General features: G+C 49.0%; 1 protein-coding gene across 1 annotated transcript in view; it reads right to left on the reverse strand.

The window, feature by feature from the left end:
• LOC147709484 (uncharacterized) overlaps positions 1-21173 on the reverse strand; it is a 189232-nt gene that overhangs the window by 12556 nt on the left and 155503 nt on the right. The gene's annotated exons all lie outside the window — the stretch shown is intronic.

Here is a 21173-nt window from a genome sequence, read left to right on the forward strand (position 1 = left end):
AAAAGTGGCAATGGAGTGATGGTGATTTGCGTGGGTTTATGGAAGTAGGACACTGCATGTGTGAAGATGGGGAAGTAAGTGATAATGGAAAAGGTCTGTGTATGAGAACCAGTGTCTTGAGGCCACTTGTACTAATTCTTCTAGATAGTTATTAATGCTAGTTTTCCATGTTGCCTAATATTGCTAACAGATGACTGTAAGGGTCTATCTTGTGTCATGGATATTTAAGGAACGTCTGTTTGGTGTCTCTGTTTTACCTAAAAAATTACGGTGCTGCATTCCATATTGAGGAAGAAGTACATAGCAATAACAAAGAGTGTCATTTTCCTTGCTTCTTAAAACACATAGACATTAAGAGGGGTAAGGATGCTCTAGCAATTATGGCCAAATAATGAGGACTTAGCTGAAAATCAATACCATGCCTTACTAGGAGGTTTTACAAGGGCCAATGACATATTCCAATCCATCAGTCCACGTGGGACCCTCAAAGAAGGGAGCTTATGCACACACAGAACATTCAAATGATTTGTACCATATTAATACCCTTATACCCTATCTGTAAAGGACCACAACATTAGTAAACAATGATACCATATTAGATCCGTGACCCAAACCAACTCAATAAAGCAATAACTTTTAAAACCAAAGACAGAGCGGATGAAACACTTAGGGGACATGTATGACCGGTTTTAGCGGCATGCACCAACCCTATTTTGGGAGAATGCGGTCGCAAAACAATCTCTGTTTACCACCTACATCAAGTAGGGGGAAAGCCAGTAGCAAAAAGGAAGGGTCCCTTGGGAATTGTGAATGGTAGCAAATCGTTTTTAAGAGCGGGCTGTGGTCCCAAGGACCACTGCCTAATTTTTAAAAATGTTGATTTTCCTTTTTGAAGCACATCCAGTTTTCCATTAAATAAAATAGGCTGCATTTCGCACAAAAAAACTTTACTTAAAAGGAAACAGAGACATGGTAGTCTGCTGTTCCCAGCAGGCCACCATCCCTGTGTTTTGATCAATCGCCAATAGGTTGCAAATTGTGACCTACCTCATGAATATGAATGAGGTATGTCATTTGTGACCCTGTTTGGAATAGCTAAATGTGTCTGAGACATATTAGTACATCGCATTTTGAGACTTCCTATTTGCGAGTCACAAAAAGTCGCAACTATGAAGTCAGCAAAATGCTTCAGTCATAGATGTGGCCGTTAATTTCTCAATTGGTGAGAGTACATATGTGATACAAGCTATTTTAGTCACAGTCTTAGAACTCAAGGCCAACAACAATTGACCGCACAAATGCAATATCTGAAATAAAACAGAAAAGACCCAAAACAGCAAAAACCTGACTCATTACACAATAGTAACCAAATATCTGAGTTAGATAAATAAAGTTTGTTTATTTTTCTATTTATTTTGGAGTTTCATAGAATACTGAGCTTCTTTCTTCAATTACTTTAGGGCATTGAGACCTTTGATATATATATGGCTCATTAGAGTCTGATCATTAAAACATTCTCCTGTCTGATGCTCTTTATTTGTGACCCACTTGCTTAGTTTAGCAATGTGCTCTCTTATTCGTGTTGTTGAAAGGATTTTTCAATTATGTGGTATGCAGCAATTAGAACGAAAGTGTCAGGTTGTTGACTAGTGGGGGGTTAAAGACTGCAAATATTTTTGCCCTTTCTATCAGTAACCTTAACGGAAAATTCAGATGAACGTCAACTCTTCTCACCTACAATAAGTCAATGAACTCAGGGCTGGTTCCATGTGACTTGCAATGGTTCAGGACATTCTATCAAAATAGTTCCTAGGGAGGCGAGGCGTCTAGCCGCTGCAAATCTATGTTTAGTTACTGCCATAGGAATGCTGAAAGAAACCATGTAGCTCTGAAGCATCAACAAAAGCTGAAGGACAGCACAGCACCCTCCAGAACAGAGGGGCATATTACCAAGCATGGCATTTTAGATTAACGCTGCTTTAGCGGCCGTTTTCAGCCGCTAAGCAGCGATAATTCTATCGCCCTATTAGCAAGCTGTCGCTAACAGCAGTTAGCAACAGCTTGTAGGCGATAGCGAGAAGTTTGGGGCCCGCTTTGCATGTCAGCGATTTTTATCGCTAATGACATGCAAAGTGGGTGTACCCAATCTGTTAGCGACTGAAAGCAGTTGCTAACGTCGCTATCGCCTATTAGCAAGGCAGGCGTAGCGATGGAAATATTCACGCTAAGCGCATATCTCCAAAACCTAACGCCTGCCCAAACCAGTTCTTAGCCATTATATCCAATGGTAGGTGGATATTCTGGCTAAGTCCCCATTGGCGATAATGCGTAAATATACCTGGATTACCAGATATTTAACGCTTTAGAGATAAATGTTGCTAATAGCACGTTATCTCTGCGATAATACCTGGCGAAGCTTGGCGATAAAAAAACTCGCTAAGTCCATTTAGCGATAAATAACACTAGTTGTTGGTAATATGCCCCAGAGTTCTCCAATGAGTAGCTCGGCTGCTGGTGGTCACTCCTCCAACTACCTGCGAGTAGCTCCCCTGAGTGCAGCGAATAAAAGCTTTTTGGTTGCAGTAGGTGTGTTTCCAAAATTAAAAAGGATGTTTCTAAATCTAAATTTCTTCAGAACTGATAAGCTGATGTTCTCAGAAAACATATATGTAAGACTCATATTTAAAATATAATTTATAATGGTAGTTCAAGGTCTCTGTTCCAAGATGGCTCCCAGAGTGGTCTATCACATCATAGCTCCCTTGGCCCAGAAGAGTGCAATTGCTGCTGGGGTCCTCTGTAAGAGACAGAGTGTTTCTTTGTAAATATGCCTGAAACCAGAGGACCCAATGTACAGGCAAACCAAGGCCACTGGTGCGCCTCTGAACACAGCAACCACTGTGCCATTTCAGTAATTAGCCTAGTTGCGCCCCACACCGGCAGCCAGGTTTGGGCATTAAAAAGCCCATGGCTTGCTGACTCAATGAGCTGTGGAAAAACATTTGGATGCAGGGCCCTGAATGCCAGGTGGCATTTGAAAGTGCAAATTAAGATTTCCGGCGGAACGTCTGGGAGGAAGTGCTTGACGAGCACTTGGAAGCCACAGAAACGCACCCTAGTAAGGATCCCCAGATTAAATGGCTGAACAGGAATGGGTGAATAGGGGCAATGTGCCCAAAGGAAATTTAAATGAAGGGAAGACATTGTGGCATGTGTGCAAGAACTATTTTCAAACCTACTCCAGCTGGGCATAAAGGGTAGGGTTAAAGGTCAACATTGTTTAAGTGCAGCTTACAAAACATTGAGTCTTCTTTTTACACACCGCTGTCACATTACTATGTCATGCTCCCTATTGTATATGAACAAATATAAGGAAACAAATATTTGGCAAAGCCTATTACCACTTTAGTATAGTGTTATTAGGTAGGGCAGAAATATCAAAACAATTGCTTAGCTATATCCAAAAGTGTAGCGCAGAACACATCAAAGTGGGCCTAAAAACAACATGCCTGCCTTTAACTTTTGCAAAGACAGTCATTAGCCAATCAGCTAATGACTTGTCATCGCAATATACCTCGGTAGCAACACGGTTCTACAAAAGCCATAGATATAACTATGTTTAAAACACTTAAAAGTTAGAAAAATACTTACCCTACTTACCTTGCATACCCCACAGAATCATCTGCGTGCCACAATATATCATCCTGACAAACTTCATAAAAATCAAAGTGACCGTTTTTGCTGTACACGAAAAACAAAATGCGTTGGATTTTACAACCGTTTTAGGACTCCCCTTTTTTCTTTGCACCCCATTGGCCAAACACCACAAAACTTTCAGTACTCCGAGAATAAAACGGGGCAGTAAGTCTGCAAAGTTTTGAGGGCATTCGTCAAATAGGTGCAAAGCTATTATGAGACAAACATTTAAGAAATCCCTGTGTCCTGCCACCCTAACTATAACTACAGAGGAGCTACTACCGTACTACCACTCTGTAATTAATTATGTATATATGTATGCATGTATATATATTGTATGTATATGTATATATATATATATATATATATATATATATATATATATAAAAAAATAACAGCGTCAGAAATAAAAACGCCACCGCTCGCAATCAGCGGGACGGAATTCAGAGATGCCCAACAACACTCCAGCTACCTCAAGCCAGCCCTCTGCCACCGGGCCGCTTGCTAGTTCATCCTGATTACTCTGCAATCTGCCTAGAACTGCCCCAGTCTCTGCTTCCCTGCGCAGCCTGCATTGGTTGCGCCTAGAGTCTAGGTCCAAATTTAAAGCACTATGCTTCATGCATCGCATCAAAGCTGGAAAATCCCCTCACTATCTATCCTCCTTAGTCCATCTCTACTGTCCCTCCCGCACCCTCAGATCCTCAACTCAAAGCAGATTCTATGTTCCCCGTTTCAAGCGGGCTAGAGTTGGTGGGCGCTCGTTCTCCTACTTGGCGCCCTCGCTCTGGAATTCGCTACCCATCCCTTTGCGGTCGGAAACTTGTTATCTCAAGTTCCGCAAAGGAGTGAAGACCTGGCTGTTTTCTTTGTAACCTTTTTCCTTCACACTCCTCTGCTTCTGCTTTCCTAGCGCCGGGAAACCTACGGGTAGCTGCGCGCTGAATAAACTCATGTATAATAATAATATTAATATATATATATATATATATATATATATATATACTACTAGCGATAGCCAGTAGGTAGTTATAGTTAGGACCAAAGTTTCCATACAAAAAGTGCTTTTGGTTTTGCCAATAACTTTGGCCCTGCTTGACGAATCTCCCTGGAAATTTCACAAAACTTCTCTTTTTTGGTTCACCTGCAGTGCTGAAATGTATTGGGGTGATGCATCAAGCGGGGGCAGAGAATAATGGGGGGTTCAAAAAAGAATTTTCCCTATGTTAAGTCTATGGAGCTTTTTCACTTCTTGAACACGACTACAGCCCGAACTGCTGAACAGAATTACACCAAATTTGGCAGAAAACAACATGTTGGTCCAGGAAGCATGCCTTTTGTGATTTTGTTTAAATCTGTTCAATAGTTTTAGTGAAATTAAAGTTTACAAAAATATACATATCTGGGGACACAAGTCATTGTAGTATGCAAGCAGATCCTACTGAAATTTGATTGGCTGCCAACACTTCAACCAGGAAGTGTTGGCAGCCATCTTGGGACCCGGCTTGAAGCTAAATCCACAGAAAAAAAGTATAAAATAAAGAAAAGGGGGCAAGGTTTGAATACCCTGACCCCCCCCCCCCCCCCCCCCCCCCCAGATATGGTTTAAAAGCTTTTTCATTTTTTTATTTTGACATGGACTCGCTGGTGGATCCACAAATCCATGGCAACATTTTAAAAAGACCCATGGATTCCTGCGCATATTTTGTCTATTCCCCCGGGTGGGCCTAATCTCTGTGGCATGGTACAAATAAAGGGCTATTCAAAGCCCTGGGACCACCACCTCCTTGGGGCAGTGATTTAGTTATATGCGGGGAGCCCCGTCATTACCCTGCTGCCCCGGGACTGCCATCTCCCCAGGGCACAAATTTTATAATAAAGTTCTGCTTGGGAGGTCCTATGGCCTCCTTCACAGCCCCAAGGACTGCCACCTCCCTGGGCAGTAAACTAATTATATGCGGGGAGCCTCACAGCATCCCAGCTGCCCTGGGGACCACCACCTCTCTGGGGCATATGCATTAAATATTCTTTTTTTAAAACAACGTGGGGAGGCCCTGCATTCCCACACAGCCCCATGGCCTTCTCCTTTCCCCGAGACCACCACCTCCCCTGGGAAAAAATATAATCATGAAGGGGGTCTGTTGGGGACCCCCAGCCCAAGGGACCATCACCTCCCCGGGGCTTACATGAAGAAGGAGGGGATCCGCACTGCCTCCCTCATGGAGCCATAGATGGCCCTTGGGACTGCCCCCTCTCTGTCCCCGAGGACATTGCAATTGGCAAAGGCTTACCAGGAGCACCACTTCTGCCAAGCCATAGTAAACACTGCTCTGCTTCGTGGAAGCAAGATCATTAAAAATGTTCTCACTTCCATGAAGTGGAGCAGAATCGCTTTCTGACAGACGGAGCTGCATGGTAGTAGTTCCTTTGTCCATAAGCAATGCTGGCAGGGACCTCAGTAGCCTTCAGGTTCCCCCTGCATTCCCCAATGGGATCGCCATGGCCCCTGGATGGGGTCTCTGGGGCGATATCGGCCAAGGGAGGAGGACCCACTCCCCATTTTACAAAAATTATGAAGGCCTGGCCCTGGAAGATGGAGTTCCTGGATCCGAAATAGGGCTTGGGAAGAGTGCCGCATGGCCTCATCCCTTTTTTTGAACACATATTTAAAGGCCTGGCCTTGGGGGATGGGGTCCCCAGGGCTGAATGTGGCCTCGGGAGAGGGCATCAGCATGGCTTCATCCCGTGAAAAATAGTAATAAAATAGAGGGTATGCCGCTGGGGTTCCCGGGGCCAAATTTGGCCCAGAGAAGGGTGGGCCATATGGCCACTGTTGCTTTATTGAAAAAAAGGGGGAAAAAAGAAAAAAAGGGCAGGCCATGGGGGATGGGGTCCCCGGGGCCATAATTGGCCCAGGAAGGGGGGGCCGCATGGCCAACCTCCCATTTCATAAAAGACTGGCCCTGGGGATGGAGCCCAGGGTCTGAAATCGGCCCAGGAAAGAGGGGCTATGCACCCCCTCTTCCCTAAAAAGAAATATTTAATAAAAAAAACCTCTGGTAAGTCACCGGACGCCACGCCCCCTTTAACAACTCTCTGAAAACGCACCTTCTGGTGCAGTGATGGTTGTGGAACGAAATTCTCTTGAATGCTGAGGGTCTTTGGGGGACAAAAAGCCCTCTTGTTACCGCCAGTATGTGAGAGGACTTGAAGGTCATGCCCCCTTTCTCTACCACTCTGCAACCGCATCCTGGCGTGCTTCTAATTGGGGAATTAATTCCACTTTACTGCTGAGGGCTTCAGGACTAAAGGCAACTACCACCCATTAGTGCATCAAGATGCATGTTTGCAGAGTGATGGAGACAGAGGGCGTGGCCTCTGACACCCTCTCAGCAATCCAACTGTCATTGGAAGTGACAGGAAGCATAGTTGGCCCCCAAGGACCTTCAAGAGCAAAGGAGACTTCACCCCCAACTGTAGTGCGCCAGGAGGCGGGTTTGCAGAATGGTGGAGAAACACCGAACACCTCTCAGTAAACCCATCTTAATGGACTTACAGGAGTTAAGGGGAGGGGTAGTTGGCCCTCAGTGATGTCACGAGTGATGCAATATGTGAGGCCATAAACAGTGCATTGCAGGGGTGTAAGTTATAGCTAGCTCAGGTTACCATAACTGCTGAATGTCACTGGTTTGATATGAGTGAAATCTGGCCCTAACTATAAAGTCCCTCTAACTTTTGGTTTATTCAGTGAATAGATAGATTTATGACATCTAAAATCACATAATTTCTCAGAACATAGTGCATGGTAGAGTGGCGAGTTATAGTTATTGTAGTGTGGCTAGTGGGGTTTGGATATAAAGAATATATAAAGTTTTCCTAACCACAACTTAGATGTAAACTGGGTTTAAATCATAGTGTTGAGTGTTATTTGATTTAGTGTTGTTAAGTGCAGTGTTGTAGAGTATAGTAAAGGACAGTGCCATATAGTGTAGTGTCATAGAGTCTAGTGTTATGGAGTGGAAGACAGCGGAATGGAGTGGCGTTGCATATAGTAAAGTGTTATATAGCAGAATGGTGTGATGTGTCATCTAATCAAGTGGAGTATTGTAGAGTGTAGTGGCATGTCGTACAATGTAGTGGCGTGTCGTACAGTAGAGTGTCATACAGTGGAGTATAGGCGACTCTAGTGTTTTGGAGTTAAGTATCATGGAGTAGAGTGTCATCATAGATTTGAGCAGAGTATCATAGGATGGCATAGAGTAGAGTAGAGTGTTGTAGAGTGCAGTGTAGGGGAATACAGTGTAGCACATTGTTGTTCAGTGTCGTACAGTGGCATAGAGTGCAGCAGAGCATTGTAGAGTGGAAAAACATACACTAGAGTGTTATACAGTGGAGGACAGGGGCTCAACTGTCGTATAGTGTAGTTGAGTTGAGTGACATAGTGTAGAGTGGACTAAAGTGTCATTTAGTGTACGGCGCTGTTGTGTGTAGTACACTGTAGATGCATCACCAGTGTAACACTGTAGGAGACTTAGAGTGACTTGGATAAAAAGGGCGGATCTCCTGGGGGCTGCTGTACTCCTGCAGCCTTGATGCTGCCCCTGCCTTACCTGTGGCACTACGAAAAACTAATATGCACGTTTTTAAGAACCTCAGAGGATTCTAGGGGGCTGTTTCATGTCTGTATGCATTGGTATTTATGTAGTGTATATCTAGCTAGGTAGCACCAGACTACATTACTCGGGTGGGATGGGAGACCATCTACAAGTCTGTGTACATTAAATGGGGTGTACACAAATACAATTCATTTTACATTTTTTGGCATGTCGAATTCTGTGATTTGGATTACCTTATGTGTAGTCAAGAGTCAAAGCTGTAACTCAAATATGGTTTACCATGTTTCACTGTCAGCAGCTCGAGCCATTTAGCCCAAACCTCCTGCTCCATTAGCATCTAGCTTGCATATTTTATAGGCAGCTTTGTGCCACTAATGATGACATTTTATTTCCTTCAGAAAAGCAACCTTGCATCACATCTTTCGTTGAGGACGCTTGCCCCTGTCTCTCTAATGGAGCACTAGGTGTGCATCTGACTGGGGCTACACAGGAACCCCACTCCCCACTTGTCCTGCACAGCTTTTTCACACCTCCTGCCCCGTCACATGACTTTGGGGTCTGGGTTTTCCTACCCTGTTCAATAATATTTCCTTTAATATTTTCAGGAGTCCTGTAATGGTTGTCACAAAATATTCTCCAGTTTGTAGCCAGCCAATCAGGATCTGCCTGCCCACTTTTAATGGGGAAATTAGAGCATATCTGAACATCAACTCTGCAGATACCTTTAAGTTTTTACCAGCATTAACCCCTTTGTGCCCACCCCTGGGGCATTTTAATGGTTGAGGTTGGACACATACAAAAGGTTGGGCTTAGTTTGTCCTTAAGGAAAGCCCACTGCCAACCCCCATTCTTTTTTGGGTGCAGGGTCCGGTGTGACAACCTACACTGCGTATATCCAAAGATGTGCATAGTGAGGGATGGCCACTTGAGGGGCATTGGGTGCAGATCGTGGCCACAAAATGTCTATAAGAAAATTATGCGAGTAAACCGTTTTTCACAGGGCGAGAGCACCCTACAACACCCCAGACTTCCTAAAATTAGTATAACCCCGCCAATAAATGAAATATATTGTGACTTTTGGTTGGCCGAATAAATTCTGTAATGTTTTTCAAGTGACATTTTGAATTATTTATGTATTAAAGCAACTGCAGTATTATTTCAATTTACATCAAGATGCATCAACGCAGTAGTTATTGTCACCTGTAATAAAGTTTATCCTTTTAGATTACATTAGTTAAATATTTCGGAAAGGGAAATTTGTTTAAATAGTTTTCAGATGAATGGTAATGTTATACTTTAAGATTACGTGCAGTGCAATCATATATTTTTATAGGTACTCCTTAGTAATAATGAACATAATGAGATTATAAAGCGCCTTTCTCAATATATTCATTATTAATGGAATAGAAGCTGGTAATGTAGCTTCCAATGTCTTTTTTTCACAGCAATGATTTCTTATTACCTCTCTGTTTTGGAAAAGTCAGATATTTACTGATGTGGGCTACTGACTACCTTTGTGCAAATTTCTTACTTCTTGGGAATTTATCAAGAATTTTCTTGGAAATCCACAACTGTGACACATTCTCAGGAGGACACAGAAATATGCACCACTACATTTCTGCATGTAGAAATACAAAGCCAAGGAGCTTTTTAATTTAGTTCCCCTCAGCCATATTCCTCCATGTTGCCTGGTGCTCCATTTCCTTGCCCATTCTAAAGCAATATGTACTCCTTCTCATATCAGAATGAAAGTGATGACCATTTTTAAACAAGCATTGCACTGCAATAGGTCTAGCATTTACGAGAGTTTGAGCTATTGGCATTGCAAATGAGAGGCCTATTACTTTGCTAATATTTTGTTTGTTGTCAAAGCCCCCATGCCGCACTTTCACGTGCATGACGGCTGCACCCCTTTCTGTAAAAAATCAGTATCTAACAAAAGGTGTGCAGCAGCTATTAAAGCGAAACCGCGGAATGGGGGCTTTTACAAAAAAAAGCATCTGTTTTACAAATCTTCTAAATAAAGTGGCGCGGCCTTAACGCATGTGAAAGTGCGGCATAGGAGCTTTGACAACAAACAAATATTTGTTTCCACAACCTCTATGAAGATACCGATCTGTGGCCGCAAGCGCTATGAATAACAAATAGGAGCAGATTTTTTTTTTTTTTGAAAATTTCTTTTTATTGTTGCATCATACGGATCATCAATAAAAGCAGTACGGCATCCCGGGGGGAGCGTCAACATTCCGCACCCCCCCGTTTATACGCAACTTTTTGAACACATCAGTACCCGGTAGTTATCATGACATAATCATTTCGTGTTTTGTCTTTTCACCCCGAACCCCTCCCTCCCAACTTCCACGTAAACACCCCCGGGCAACTGAGAGACCTCTATTTGAGGCCCCCCCTCCCGCCCTCCACCCCCCCTCCCCCCAAGCAGCTCGTCCCCTTTACCTCCACTCTACCACCGAATCCCCGTGTCCTCCTCACTCCTCAAGGCATGAGCCGTAAACATACGTCGTCTCAACATCCTAGTCCCTCCAGGTTCAACAGGTTCAGATCATTCACACATGAGACCACCTCCGTGGTTAATATCGCCCCCCGCATTCCCTCTCCCTCCACGGTTCACCCCCCTACTCGAGTCCGTGGTAGTGCCGCCACTTGGCCCAGATTTTGCGAAATTTTCTCGGGCACCCCCTCGCTTTATACGTAACCCGTTCAGCTGCCATGTACATGTCCAGGCTTCGCCTCCAGTCATCCAGAATGGGCCTTCCTGGCGCCCCCCACATTCTAGCTATATCTCTTTTGGCTACTACCAACGCCAACAACAGGAAGATAAGTGAGTGCCGTGTAACATCCACCTCAGTTGACATGCCCAGGAGTGCCAGCCTAGGGTCCCTGGGAATGTCCACCTCCATTACCGCTGACAATTCAGTGAAGACCTCATTCCAGTATTCCTGAACCACGGAACAACCCCAAATAATGTGGAAAAAATCGCCCAGTGGATGTTGGCACCGTAGGCAGGAGGCATTAGTAGCCCTCCCCATCCGGAAGAGTCTTGCCCTGTCAAAGTAGGCCCGGTGTAGAACCTTGAACTGGATGAGGCGAAGCCGCGATTTTATGGCCACTTCTCGAGGGTGCATGAGGATGAGTTCCCAATCTAGGTTTTCAAATGTGCCTACATCACCCTCCCATCTCTCCCTCAGAGCCTGCAGGTCTCCCAACATATTGTTTGTCAGTGTTTTAAATGTCATGGACACCGCCCCCCTGTGTATCTGCTCCTGGAGCAGGCGTCCCTCAAGTGGTGCATATTGGGGAATGTCAGTAAGGGAGATGTTTTGTGCCCCCCACGCATGCCGTAGTTGCAAGTATCTGAAGTATTGTGTGTTATGAAGGCCAAATTCCTGCTGTAGCGCCTGGAAGGTCTTTAGTTCCCCCCTCGCCACGACATCCCCGATCGTAGAGATGCCAATGTCATCCCACTTTTTAAATCCCCGTAGTTTGTGCAGTTCGGCCAGCCAGCTACACGACCACAGGGGGGTTTGACGGGTGGGTCTTTCCTGCCATCCCATTTTTACCGTCGCTCTACGCCACGCTGTCAGGGTGATTCTAGTCGCCGGGAGAAGCCTACGTCCTCCCTTCCCTCCATAGAGGAAGTGGAGCACCGTCTTGGCGCCCCATTTGGATTTTTCCAGTGCATAGGTCGGGTGATCTGCAGGGGCATGTATCCACTCGTTAATTGGGGCCAGGTGTTCAGCCCAGTAGTACGCCTCCAAGTTAGGTAGCGAGATCCCCCCGCTGTACTGGTGCCGCTGTAGGGTCGTGAGTGCCACCCGTGGTTGTTTCCCCAGCCACATGAAGGAGCGGAGGTCAGCGTGTATTTTCGGTATAGTTGTATTTGGCAGAGGGTAATATTCGTTTTGGAGGGCGTATAAGAACTTCGGCAAGAGGATCATTTTATACAGGGCGGCCCTGCCCAGGATGGTGAGTGGAAGCTGTCTCCACCCATCCATCTCCGACTTCGCTGCCACAAGGATCCTGTCTATGTTAGCAGTATATGATCGACGTGCATCCCGGGTGATAAAGACCCCCAGATACCGGAAGCCTTCTGTGGTGTGTAGGAGGTGTTCGGGTAGGCACTCCCCCCTAGGGGCCCCTTGCGGGTCGTACATGACCGATTTGTGCCAGTTAATGGTATGTCCAGCCACTGACCCGAAGTCCCCCAACTCCTTAAATAGCGCAGGGATAGTCCTAGCCGGGTCCGTGATGTACAATAGAACGTCGTCAGCATAAAGGGAGATCGTCTCCTGTTCCGCGGCCGACTCCCCCCAGTGAAACCCCACCACATCCCGGTTGTGCCGAATGCGGATCGCCAGGATTTCAATCGTGAGGGTGAAAAGGAGTGGGGAGAGCGGGCACCCCTGCCGTGTCCCCCGCTCTATCGCAAACTCTCTGGAGAGCCTTCCATTGACCCGCACCTTCGCCCTGGGGTTCGAATATAGCAGCTTTACCCAGCCTAAAAACTTGGGCCCTATCCCAAAGCGTTCGAGTGTGCCCATCAGGAAGGGCCAATGCACCGCGTCGAACGCTTTCTCTGCGTCCAGGGAGAGGAACCAGTGGGGTTCATCCCTGTCACAAACTTCCTGGAGCCAGTTGTGGGTACGCCGTAGGTTGAGTTTGGTGGCCCTGTCCGGGAGAAACCCAGATTGGTCCGGGTGCACTAGGTCTGGGATGACCTGTCGTAAGCGTCGCGCCAAAATGGTGGCCAACAGTTTGGTCTCGATATTAAGGAGAGAGATTGGGCGATAGGAGGAGCACTCCTCCCTGGGTTTATCCTCCTTGTAAATCGGGACTATGGTGGCTAGGGTCAAATCTGGCGGGAGCCGCCCGGCGTCAAACGCCTCGACGAACAATCCCTTCAGGTGGCGAGAGAGGAGGTCCCCCATCCGTTTGAAAAACTCCGCCGGGAAACCGTTGGGGCCCGGCGCCTTTCCGGGCTTCAAAAGTGCTAACGCCTCCGTGATTTCGTCGAGGGATAAGTCGGCCTCCAGGGCCTCACTATCTTCGGGGGTCAACTGTGGGACCTCCATATCTCCCAGGAACGCCTGCACCACCTCCGCGTCCCCGAGATCTCTTGCCCGATAAAAGTCTTCGAAGTAGGCCGCAAAGGCCTCCGCTATGGAGTCATCCGTGGACGCCCGCGCGTCCCCGGGGAGTCCGATCCCGTCCACCCACCTGGCCGCTCTCTCCCGCCTACTCAGCCAGGCCATAAGTTTCCCTGATTTGTCGCCCACATCGTAGAGGCGGTGGAGGGTGGCCAGTGCCTGCGTGCGTGCCTCATTCGTGGTCAATTCCTTGTAAAGTTTTTGGGCGTCTAGCAGTTTCCTAAGGTCTATCTCCCTCTTTGATCTGTGGTATTCGGCCTCTAGCGTCAGTATGTTCGCCTCCGCAGTGCTATAGCCTCATCACGTTTCCTCCTAGTCTCACCTACCCTGGATTGGAATCGATCCCTCAGGCCTGTTTTCATGGCCTCCCACAGTGTAACCCTGGACTGTACCGAGCCCTCATTCTCCGCCACAAACACTCGAATATCTGCTCTGATACCCCCCAGTATCTCAGGAGTCTGTATGTCCCATGCCGACATGTGCCAGTGGGGCCATCCCCTCCCCCCACCTCGTCCTATGTGTGCAAACAGTGGGGAGTGATCTGATATGCCCCTCGCCCTATACTCGGCCTGGTCCTCCAATGATAGTTCCTGCCTCGAGGTGAAGATGTAATCTAATCTTGAAAAGACTTTGTGTGCCCCGGAGAAGAAAGAATATTCGGTCTGTGTGGGGTGTAGCCATCTCCAGACATCAGTTAGGCCAAGTGTGTTCATCTGACGTGCAAGTGCCGTGTCTGTTGTTACCGTGTGGGTGTTGCTGGATCTATCTCGTGCCGTACACATCACATCATTGAAATCCCCCCCTATGATTTGCACCGTATCAGCCGTGTCCAATAGTATGTTGGCGACCTCCTGCATTGTGCGTGCCTGAAGCTTGGGTGGGGCATAAACCGACAGTAGCGTGTACCCGCGCCTCCTCCAGGTCCCCTGCACCCCTGCAAATGTCCCCTGTGGATCTAACCATGTGCGCGTGACAGTGAAAGGGGTCGTTTTTCTAATGAGTATGGCCGTGCCCCGTGAGTCCATGGTGTACCCCGCATGTGCTAGAACTACGTATTGGCCTCGTGCCAGAAAAGCGCATCTGTTCCCTCTCAAATGTGTTTCCTGCAAGAAGATAATGTCTGGCGCTGCTCGTTTAATGTAGGCCGTGACCAGACCCCTCTTAATTTTGGAGCCCAGGCCGTTCACGTTCCACGTGAGCGCCTTCACCCCGGGTCCGTCTCGGGTCGGGTCAGTTAGTGTACCTGCCATTGTGTTGCTCGGTGATCATCAAAGGCCGGGCCCCGGGGCCCGGATGGTAGTAAGTGTGGCTCTCCCCGACTCCGCTGCTTGGTGTAGTGCTGTCCCCCCCCCCTTCAACAAACCAACACCCCAACATGAGGTAATAACAGTTCCAATGCACCCCCCCCCACCCCCACCCCACCTCCCTCCCCTTCCAGCTGCGCCCCAACATGGGGCCATACTATCAATGGGAGCAGGTCAGTCGCCCTCCCGCACATCCCACCCCAAATCAAACAACAGTCAGAGCGAACTCTGAGGAAAAAAGAGTAAAGTACTTGAGGGGTTTCGTGCCAACTTGAGTGCTCCTAATGCACCGAGTTGCCATCTCCATCGAGTCCCACATTAAACAATGTTCACGAGTGGGAGTCCTGCGTGTCCGTTGATGGGCCTTGCCCCGACAGTTCCAGTTCCATGTGTCGGATCTCCTTGACCAGCGGATGTAAGGATTCTTGCAAAAGTTCCATGTCCTCAGCTCCGGATGTAGGGCCCTCCGAATCCTCCATGTCGTCCCCTTCCGATCTAGCGCTCCTCCGGGGTGCGCTAGCTCTCGCACCTGTTGCCGGGTCGGGGGACTCCGACCCACCAGTCCTTCTGTGCTCCGCTCCCCTGGTTCTATACGGAGTCGCCGCGGTCTTGTTTTGGGTCCGCCGGGAGCGCAGTCTCTGGGGCCTGGGTAGTTCCCACCGCGGCTGGCTGCGGGCGGTTTTGTCCATGGCCTCTCGGCTGGCCACCTCCCTACTGTTCAGGATGGGGCGCTCCTCCAGCCACTGCCATGCTTCCTCCGGATGAGCGAAAAAGAGTGCCTTGTCTTTGTAGATCACTTTCAGCTTGGCGGGGAATAGGAGCATATACCTGATTTGGAGGGATCTCAACTTTGCCTTGACCGCGTCGTACGAGCGGCGTTGCTTCGATACCTCTTGGCTATAGTCAGGGAAGATCATAATCGTAGCATTCTCCAGGCGGATCTCCCCCAGAACTCTGGCTTCTCGCAGGATCAGGTCTCTATCTGCAAAGTTCAAAAAACGGGCGATAACTGGCCGGGGTCGGGCCCCCTCCGGAGGTTTAGCCAAGAGCGCCCTGTGCGCCCGTTCGATAATGAAGCAGGGAGAAAATGGCGCCGCCGGGAAGGTGGTCATGAGCCAGTTCATCAAGAAGGCCGCCATGTCCTTGCCCTCGATTCCTTCCCTAAACCCCACAAAACGGAGGTTGTTGCGCCTGGACCTGTTTTCCGCATCGTCCACCTTCCATTGAAGGTTACGGTGGGAAGCCTGGAGTTCCGCCATGTCTCTCCTGAGTGCGGTGATCGCCTCGCCATCTTCCTTCAGCCTTTCCTCCGCGGTCGTCACCCTCTCAGATAGGTTTCGGAAGTCCTGGCGGAGCAGAGTCACCTCCGCACCAACCTCGCCGATCTTGGTCTCCAGGGCCGAGCGCGACGCTTGTATGTCCGTCCTGGACGCCTGGATGGCCTCCAGCAATACAGTCATGTCGGGGCGGGAGCCCGGTGGCTCAGCCATCGCCCTCGGGGCTGCAAAGTTGTCCATGGGCCCCTGCTTCAGCGCCCTGGAGGCCGTTTCCTTCTTCCCCATGGTCCCCCCGTGGACAGGGGGGGAAAAGCAGCGAGACCCGAACCGTGGGTCAGACGGGGGGCAAAGGTTGGGCGGCTCGACCCGCTCTCAGCCTGCGCCGTCCGTGGGTGCGTCGCACCGGTGGGTGTAGATCGGGGAGGTGCTCCGGTCAGGGCGGTCTGGACGTGTCCGGATGTCTGGCCGCTCCCTCGACGTGCCTCTCCCGTTCGACCTTTAGCTCTCCACTGTGTCCCGGCTGGGCGGGATCCCGCCGTAGCACTCACCGTCCGCCGCCATCTTGGCCCAACGGCTCTCCCGGCCAAATGTCCAACGCGGGTCTGGAATGTCTCCCCGGTTCAGCGTTCCAGGTGCGGACCAGTCAAGGGGTGGCACAGCATGGTCTGTCCCTCGGTCTGGTCACCGTCAGTCGAGCGGTGGGTCAGCGATCTCGCCGTCCTCTGCACCTCGCCGCCGCCATCTTGGACACCCGCTCCGCGGCGTAGCCTCTCCGCACTCAAAAATCCGAGAAAGCCCACACAACCACCCGGGTCACCAGTACATTGTGGAACGGAGAGGTTTTCCTGCAGGGTGGTGTGGTTTTCAGGCTCGATGGCAAGGATTAAAGTCGGATTCTGGGGCAACTCGGCCGGAGCTCCGGCGAGGCACGTCTAGTCAGCCATGCCGTTGGCCACGCCCCCTCCTCTAGTAGCAGATTTTTAAAGCAGCAACACTCCATGCTGTACAGGGGATCCAGCAGCAGAGATGTGTGGGCACCGTCTCCTTTAAACTACTACAGCACTACCTTAGAGTCCTGATTCATGACAGTGCTGCAGTCCTTCCCTCTGTTTACAGTGCATTTTCTAGTGATTACATAAACCCTTGCACAGAGCTGCTCTATCAATCCAGGTCCCCAAAACAAATGACATTAGAAAAAATATTGTCATTTAGACCCTTGCCTATAAAATAATCTGGGGAAATCTGAGCTAGACAGTTCCTAACTACAGGCTGTAACTCAGTCTAAGGTTGAGGTTATATCATACATGGTTTACCTATAAGTACATTTTCAGGTTTAAACAGTAGTGCGTGTACCAGGGAAAGGCTGACCGAACCTATTATGGGTTGCATCGGCATGTTTCTCAATAGGATGTGGCTTGGAGCTGAACACTTTTGCAAAATCTTTGTCAGAAAAGCCAACGCTTCTGTTGATTTCCACTCTCTGATGCCACATGTTAAAAGTTGTCTCTCAATTGTTCTGGGCAAGGGCAAAATGGTGATCCTGGGTTTTTGGAAGACTTCAAGGTCCCCCATTATCCAGGCTTGGCTGGAAATATGTACAATATGGCACAATATGAGAGATTTATTTATAAGCTAAACGACAAGTTGCAGACTTTTGATGAGGCCTGGGGCTTCTTTCTCAGGAAGTAAGTGTGCCCCTTCTGCATGCTATAAGCACACCCTCCACATTCCACATTGGCTACCTAGAGCACCAGGTATGTGTTATGGGCCTCTCTAGAATCCATCCTTCTTCATGGTATGCACTATCATTTGCCCAGATGGGCACCGTGGTTCTACTTTGAGGTTTCTCCTTACCTTGTCTTAAGCTGATTGATTTACAGGATGTCTGGGGGTCACTTGAGATACAACCAATCTGACCTTTGCAGTTGTTGGAGTGAGCTTTGCAATGGATGGAGTGAGCAGTATAGGGGGTGGGATCACTTTAATTCTTGATATTGGGGGTACTTTTTCTGTTTTCCTCCCCCCCATAATTAATCGCTCTTCTCCTTTTCTTTTCACAGATTATAGTTGATTTGTTTTGTTCTGTTCATGACTAGGTTTGCATTTTCTTTGTCTCATTACGCAATGTTCATCACTGGCCACCCGCCTTGTAGCGCTGCGGCATGCTACGCAAATGTCACTAATATTGAAGTATTAGTTGTTGTTGATATTCTGTTTCACACTGTGGCTGGTACTTATTCCTTTCGTTATACATCTGGAACACTTGTTGTAAAATGAATAAAGAATTGCAGTACCTAATAGATTATCGACCAGTGGATGTCTTGGAATGTGCCCATGTTAAGTAGTTATTATACAGTGTTATAGAGAAATTCTATACAAAGTTGACATCTAGATGTGGAGGTTTATTTCCAGAAATCCACTGAAGATGTTAAAGTATTGCATATTGTTGAATAATATAAAACATAAGGGTAATTCCCTTAGCCAAGGTTTTACTCACAGTACTTTTTTAAGCATGGCTGTAAGATTGCATGCCATTCTGTCCAGTTCAAATACTCTTAATGCATGTGTGCGAAAAGTATTTTACGAAATTACCAAGAGTTAGCCATAGAACTTAGCTGATGAGTTCTTAAATATTAGCCATGGAACTTAGCTGATGAGTTCTTAAATATGGGTGATTGGGCAATCATTCAACAAATTGTACCCTTTCCAAAACGTTATGTCCTTTGTCACTTAATACGTAATGGAACATTGGGCACTGATGTGTCTTGCTGAATTACTTCAGTCCACACACCCTATAGGATGCTGTCACAAGGACTACATACAGTAATCAGTAATGTTCAATTACTTACCGGTAATCTTCATTACCCCAGGTCCCGTTGTCCTCATCCCATTCATTAATATGTGGAGATAACCATCTCCCGACAGAAAAAAAAGAGCAGAGGCATGCTGGCCCTTAATACTGCCCCTTCCACCGGGAGTACATAAGCAGTACTTACCCAGCATTCCGTCTGTACAACCAAGCCCAGACAGGAAGGCCGGCCGCCCGGGAGGGAGGGAGGGGCGCATGAATGGGGCGAGGACAACGGGACCTGGGGTAATGAAGATTACCGGTAAGTAATTGAACATTACCCTCAGGTCCCTTATGTCCTCGTCCCATTCATTAATATGCGGAGAATACCAAAGCAGAAAACCGGCCTTCCGCCCCCACAGGCACTCCCAGGAAACCACAACAAAAGCAGCAACCAAGGGAGCACCGAGAAGGAGCAAAGGGAACCGCAGGAAACAACCGGTCCGCAACCCAGAACAGGACAGCAGGAGCAAAACAAGGACCGGACACAACCCAGAAACAGAAGGCCAGAGCCCCCAACAAGGAGGCCGCCAACCAGAGAATCCCGGAGACAGAGCAACCGGAACCAAGACCCAAAGCAGCCAAGCAACCCACCAGACATGGCCGCCCAGCCCTGAACCAAGGCGAAGGCCAACAGGACACTCCAGCCACAAAGGCACGGATCAAAAAAAGGACGAGAAAAGATAGGCCAGAAACAGGCCCACCCCACCAAACCGAACGATGCAGCACCAGAGAGACCAGAGCAAGAGCTGAGCCGGAGCGAAACCCCAACCAAACAGAAAGACAGGGAAGGGGAAAACACCCAAAAAACCACGGAGGCCAAAAACCCCACAGGGGAGGAGGCCACCAACCAAACCAGGAAGGCCACCGAACCCAAAACAGCAGGGGAAGGGAAGGCCAACCCAAAGACGACAGGCCAGAGACGCCCCCAGAAGCACCAGCCGAAAGCCGACCAACAAAGGAGAGGCCAACAAGACCGGAAAAACGAACAAGCCCAACAAAGGCAGGGACATAGCCACCAGCCACAGCCCACAGAAACCCCCAACCCCAAAGGGAAGGGAAACAAACAGGACCGGAGGCCAGAGCAACCGGGAAACACCCAGGCGCCCCCACACCAGGCCCAGAGGGCAGAAAAAAGCAGGGGCCAACACGGCAGAGGACTGCACAGGCACCCCACACCCAGGCCAAGCAGACAGCACGGGCAGGAGCAGCCAAAAAAGAAACAGCCACAGGGCGCACAGCACCCAGACCAAAAGCCGCAAGGCCCGACACCAGCAAAAGCCGGACAGGGGCCCAGAAAACAGGAGAAACCAGGGCAGCAAACGCCAAAGGAACCAGGAAGCCAGGACCAGAGCCAAGCAACCGGACCACGCAGGCGGACCCACAGGCCCAACAAAACCCCGGAAGGAGCCCATGCGAAGGCCAGGCCACAGCAAAAGGGCAGGGAAGAACAGGGAACCCCAGCACACCATCGCCCGACCACACAGAAGGCCGGAACGAAACAAAGACAAACGCCAAAGCGGAAGCCGGAGGAAGGAGAGAAGCAGAGGGTCAGGCAGCAGGAGACCCCAGACAACCTGCAGCCAGGAGGGAGGACTCCACTGAGGCAAGAACACCACGGAGGCCCGCATCCATAAAGCCAGGGACATGAAGAAACCAGCTACCCAGCAAGCCCGACAGGCCAGGAGGCAGGACAGCAGACACCCCGACCGCACAGCCAGGCAGCCGGAAGGGGCGGGAACCAAGCCGGGAGCAGCAAGGGAGCCAGAGGCGAACCAGGACACCAAAACCAGGAAACGCACACGAAAACACTCCACAGAGCAGGCAAAAACAGCCATGAAGCCCAGGAGGCACAGCCCGAGGACAACCAGGACAAGCAGGAAGCTGGCAGACCACTGGAGCCACAGGACCCCACAAAGGCCCCAACCCAGGCGAAAGAAGACCGGGAAGAGAACCGCCGGCAGGAAAAGGCCCTGAAGAACCCACCAGGAAGCAGACAAAACGGCAGAGCGCCCTGCCAGGACACAAAAGAGAGCCCAGGCAAGGACGCAGAGTCCAAAAAGAAAACCAACACGCAGGAGCAGAAAGTCCCAGCAGACACCCAGCTAGAGCAGAGCGGGAGCACAGCCACAGGCCACCAACCGGGAGAACCGGACACCAAAAGAGGGGAAAACAGCCCCCCGCCAAGGACAAGGAAACCAGCAAAGACAACCAGGCCCAAACAGCAGAGGCACGATCCCCCGGGGCCCAAAAGGCGAACCACCACC

This window comes from Lissotriton vulgaris, chromosome 6 (assembly GCF_964263255.1).
Source record: "Lissotriton vulgaris chromosome 6, aLisVul1.2, whole genome shotgun sequence".
Lineage (NCBI taxonomy): Eukaryota > Metazoa > Chordata > Amphibia > Caudata > Salamandridae > Lissotriton > Lissotriton vulgaris.